This window comes from Lactuca saligna, chromosome 4, assembly GCF_052625555.1.
Source record: "Lactuca saligna cultivar CGN05327 chromosome 4, ASM5262555v1, whole genome shotgun sequence".
NCBI lineage: Eukaryota > Viridiplantae > Streptophyta > Magnoliopsida > Asterales > Asteraceae > Lactuca > Lactuca saligna.
The window spans coordinates 17,250,219-17,255,841 of NC_136420.1; the positions used below are offsets into that span (position 1 = coordinate 17,250,219).

The 5,623-nt window shown below is 31.3% G+C and overlaps 1 long non-coding RNA gene across 10 annotated transcripts; it reads right to left on the minus strand.

The window, feature by feature from the left end:
• Window positions 1-1,021: 1,021 nt before the first annotated feature.
• Window positions 1,022-4,226, minus strand: LOC145041326 (uncharacterized). 10 transcript variants are annotated; one of them, XR_013680063.1, is made up of 7 exons: window positions 3,998-4,224; window positions 3,717-3,910; window positions 3,527-3,573; window positions 3,139-3,261; window positions 2,880-2,962; window positions 2,418-2,799; window positions 1,022-1,324 (listed from the first exon to the last, which is right to left on the minus strand). It is a non-coding gene; the product is annotated as an uncharacterized LOC145041326 (long non-coding RNA). The 10 variants fall into 10 exon arrangements; XR_013680064.1 differs by having other exon boundaries at window positions 3,717-3,812; window positions 3,998-4,218; XR_013680070.1 differs by having other exon boundaries at window positions 2,418-2,642; window positions 2,714-2,799; window positions 3,717-4,216.
• Between the last annotated feature and the right edge of the window lie 1,397 nt (window positions 4,227-5,623).

Here is a 5,623-nt window from a genome sequence, read left to right on the forward strand (position 1 = left end):
TTCAAAATTAGAAATATAGGTTATGAGTATTGAGTGTTTTTTTTTTCTTTTTTTGATTTATGAAGAAAGAAGTAAGAAGAAAAGACCCATAGAAATCAATTTAATTAGTATTGAAGGTCGAGGTATTACTTCTAAATGAGTTTTTTTTTTTGGATTTAAGCCTTTTAGCAAGAAACGGATAAGAAAAAATAAAAAGATTAAAGAATGTTGTTATTGTATTATCGACATGTGATAACAATAATTGGTGTAACACAGAGTTTTGATTCCCAACATCGAGGATAAAGGAACCAAAACACCATCTATTATTCCCAGAATCTAATTTTGCTTCCCGCTTAACCGACTGCGTCTATATGTAATTTGTGTATCGTTCCCACTTAACCTATTTGTGAAATTGGGCCAAAAACTGAAGACATGTTAAGGTAAAATCAGGTAAAGTTTGGGTCCATGATTTCAGTGAACCCTATTCATAAGTATCTTACAAACATCTGTTGGTCCAACCCTGCTCTTAAATTGACTATAGGAGGTCACCATGCTATTTTTTGAACAAATATAAATAACTTACCTTTTGAATGAAATCTTTTTTAACAACTAGAAAGGTTACGCCGCTACGCAGGGACCAGAAGCTTTCAATGTTGTTTCCGAATCGATAAATATGAAAGACGTAGAAAGTGCAAGGATGAAAAGTCCGGGATTTGCACCGGATCGTTTTTTTTCATGTTTTCATAAAAAATGTAAAAGTTTTTACTGCAAAGAAAGTCTCAAAATGGCTAAAGAATTAAAAGGGTAGTAATTAGCAAATTTTTAGAAAATGGATCAAAGTTGTCAAACCGTTAAAGTTTTGTGGCCAAACTTTAAATATTAAAAGGTTCCTAAAAAGTGTAAAAATATTTATTGCAATGACCAAAAGTGTCAAAAATGACTAAAGAATGAGAAGCAAAGTTGCCAAAAAAACATCCAAATTTAGTATTCCTAACTTTTGAAGCCCAACAAAAATATAGAACAACAATAGTATAGAGACTAATTCTACCAAAAAAACGACAAATTTACTATTCTTAATATTCATTTCTTTAATATATATATATATATATATATATATATATATATATATATATATATATATATATATATATATATTAAAGAAAAAGAAAAACGGTTGGATCCATGTAACCTTCCATTAACCCATCTAATTCAACCCGACATGCGTTTGGATCTTCCTGTCCAAAAGTAGTACACGGATACTCAGTGAAACTTCTTGTAATTGCAACATCCGATAACACATACTCCATTAATATATTTGCCGATGCAGAATAACCTACAAATTCTCCTGTTACAAAAGAAGTGCATAGTTAAATAAAAAAAGATGCAAAAGAAAGAAAATTAAAGAAGTGGTACTAAGTATATATATTTTTGTATTCGTAGATAATAGATAGTATTCTAACATGAATGAATGCTTAAAGAGTTTTGATATACTTTTGTAATGAAGTAAAATAATTTATTTGTTATATGCATAAATATTTAATCTGTTATATGTATATATAGTACAAATGACAATGCCATCCACAAAAATGTTTAAGGTGTTCATTTCATTTGGATTTCAAATTGACATGAAGATGGGTTTATTAGGAAGAATATTTTCTTTCTTTTATTTATCTGCAAAGGAATGCTATAAGTTAAGATAATCTGGTGTTAAAAGCATAATACACTTGTATTTTATTCACTACATTTGTAAAAAAGTTGGAATTTTGAAAAAATAATTGGGTTATTTATTTAAATCTCAATTCGTGTGACACATTTTTATGCTCAAGCTTCTTTGTATCCACCCCCCCTGTCTGCAAATGAATAATTTGAGGGCAAAAAAGTTATTTTTTACTTGGTTGGTGATAAATATATTTGCTATAAATAGTTATATTTTGCAAATCATCAATATACCAAAAAACTAATCGACCTAAAATATTATATTGAAAAAGTTAATATACCAATCATAGTTGGTATATTCCAAAATTCACTTGTTCCCCTTGAAAATTTTAAATCTTTTGCAATTCATCACTATACCAAAAAGATTACTTGCAATTCTTATTTTGTTCATCTTCCGTATGGAAGCATCTTAAATCTACCTAAGCAATTATCAAATGTTAGGATACTTTAGACAGAGATATTGGAAGGGACAAATGGGTGGAAAACAGGGTATTAGCCATAAATTCAGATGGGTGGAAAAGAGGTCTAAAAGAGGATATTATTACCAGAAGACCAATGAATCTGAAAGAATTCAGCAAAGATAATACTTATTCAATTAATTGATGATTTGAATATTGACATTTACCTATACGATAGTACTTCTCATGGGTAGACCTGACTCTAGTTCCTCTGAATTTATTCAAATCAACAACAAACATGATGCAAACTGAATTCGTTCTTACCCTCAGTGATCTGAGTTTCTTAGTGGGTTGTGATCGAGACTCTTTCAATCGATACTCATGCATAATCCAATCGGTTTTAACCCCCTTTGGAGGTCGAACACCAAAGCTTTCTTCACGCCAACGTATTTTGATCCACTGTAAATCGCTTTATCTATCCCTGAAACAGCTGCTCGATTTGGGTATTTTCTATCGCGAGGGGTGAAGAAATACCATTCGTTTTCTCTGCTATCAAATTCAAAACAATCAACATATACTCCATAGTTCATAACCAATCACAAACTAAATAAAAACACTACCCATTTGTAGATATCAACTTCAGGGATTATAGAAACAGGACATGGTTTAGATAACTACTGGTTTCGCAGATAGAGCATGATCAATTCTTCATCGGTGCATCAAAATCCTTCCTCTTTTAAACTTCATTCATAAATTTGAAAAAAAAAAAAAAAACAGAATTCTTACCCTGTTGCTGGAAGGATAGAGTAGAGTGACACCTCTACCTGCTGATGAAATCACTGATAACATATCAACCTGTACACTATAACCTACACCAGCCAACAAACATACATTTTTGTTAAGGTCATTTTAGTAAAAAAAAATCCAAGTAAGAAAACTAACATCCCGACATTGAATATCATAAACTAAATTTCTAATTAGACAGACCTGAAGAGAGCAAAGCATTTTATAAACTTCAATGCAGGTTTTATCAAGTTAAAAGTACCATTTGTAGTATTTTGCTTGCAGCCTTTGCACCGTTCTCCATGACAAAACCCATAAATAAAAAGCAGAACGACTGTCATCATTCCTCTTCGCACTAAAAACCATAGAGGATATTCTAAGACTCCTTGCAGTTATTGAAAATGAAACATTAGAAAAATGTGTAATCTAAAATATGTCAAAAGAGAGACTTTTATGTACCAAAAGAAATTATTGTGATCTCTTTAATGAGTAGAATAGAAAAAGGAACATTAACAAACTGTACACCATAAGGGCATATGAAGGATATGTAGTAAAGCAACTTCTGTTGTAAACCAAAGTACCCATCTACTGTATGAAATGGAAAGAAAAACATAGAACACATTTAATGTGCAGATTTTAAAACCACATACCTGTTTCCAGATGCCAAACACGAAGTCCAATTGATTTTAGATAAACCCTACATCAATATACACAAACGTAGGGTAAATTTGTTATCTAAAAAAAAACAGAATTAATGAAACACATATGAGACAAAGATTAATTTATGATTATTTCAATCTAAATTGAGTGATTATTTCAAGCGAATTCTTGAAAACTTACAAATTTGGAAGCCGAGATTTCTTTGCAAGGCTATCTATGGAAGGCGACGAAACGAAGAAGATGAACGTTCATCTGGTCTGGAATCAGCCCCACCAACTGAAAGAGTGAATCGAATCAGGGATATTCGTCTGGATGAAGAAAAATAGAAGCTGAAGAATTCCTCGACTCGCCAACGTTTGGTGTGGCCAGCGTCGCTATGGCCATAAGGAAGAGTTGATGGCGGTGGTTTGTAGAGACAGTGAGGGGGAAGAGTCGATGATGGTGGATAGAGAAAAATTTACCTGGAGCACTGATTAGGCGGAGAAACTGAATTGGGTATATTAGGCGGTGCGAAGGATGAAAACAAATGTCAGCGGGTTGTCTGAGAAGAGAACACATATGCAGTCTTTTATCGGTTGACGATAGAGCAGGTTAAGGTTGGTAGAGCCGGTGGAGGAATTATCGAGAAGAGAAGGGGAAGATTTGTCAAAAAGAAAGCAAATATACCAATTTTAATATATACAGTACTATAATTTAAACAATTCGTTACACGTTTATTACATCATAACATCAACTCTTTAAATTCATTACCTTTTGAACAATAAGTGTGTGAGTTGACTCTCTCCTCGGGAGAGTCTATTGGACACGAACGTGTGAATGGACACATATTTTTATTTGAATGGACACATATTGGAAAAGATAACGGTAGAAACAGACAAAGATACAATAGATCCACATATTGGTAAAGATAATGGTAGAAACAAACAAAAATACAATAGATCCCTTGATATATCTTCTGAAAGTAATACTAATTTTTTCCATTACAGCATCCACCTTGGCCGTACACTTTTATAATGAAGTGGATAAATAAAAATTCATGTAATAAGACGATTAATCAATTTTATAAACGATTATCCATTGTGATAATCTTAAAGATAGTTTTCAAATGTTGGGATAGAACTATGGCATAAGTGAAAACAATTCACTTTAACCCTTTCTTTCATTCTTGTATTTTATAAATATTTATCTTACTCCTAACCATTTTAAACTAGTGTTATACCCATTCGGTGGACAATTGACCGGTATAATAAAAAATATATTGATGTTACTTTGTTATAGGTTTAGCATTATTATTGTTTATTATTGAAATTAATAGAAAAAACATATTCTATTTCAAATCAGTTAAAAATAGTTATAATATTTATAAGCAAGAAAATAAAACACCACAAAAAAATTAACAACATGCCTTCTTGCCACCTTCTCCCCAATTCGAGTTTATTTCTATAAACCTTTTGCAATCTATCTCAATGACACCCTTTTGGTCACAACCCACAGGTGTGTAAAACCAACCATCTCTTTGGACCATTTTACCCCAAACGCTAGAAAACTTAAATTTTTATCTATGAAAAATTGTATATGATCAATATGATACTCATTTAAAACTATGAAGCTTCAATCGACTACTTAAGGCTGCATCGAGGTGTTTTTTATGTTGCATATTCAATCAAGATTCAAGATGTCAACATGATGGTGGCCAAAATGTCATTATAATTCAAAATGTAAAATTGTAAAATAATCAAAATGGTTATTTCGTAGGCCTATTTTGAAAATGCCAAAAAGATCAAAATGTAAAAATATAAAAATGGTCCAAATTTGAAATGATAAAAATGTCAAAATGGTTAAAGAGTCCAAATTTGAGAAAAATGTGAAAATGGTCAAATTGGTCATTTTTTACAACCGGACAAAATGAAGATACACAACTAAAAAGCTTATAGGTAGTTTTTCAGGGGCCATTAGGGTTAGATTTATATTAGAGGAATAAATTTTTATTTTTTGAAAGTTTGAAAGTTGAATTTGTTTTGTTCCCCATATTTGCAATAATACAAAATTAAAAATTATGGACACTGATCCTGTTTTTTTCTTTTTCT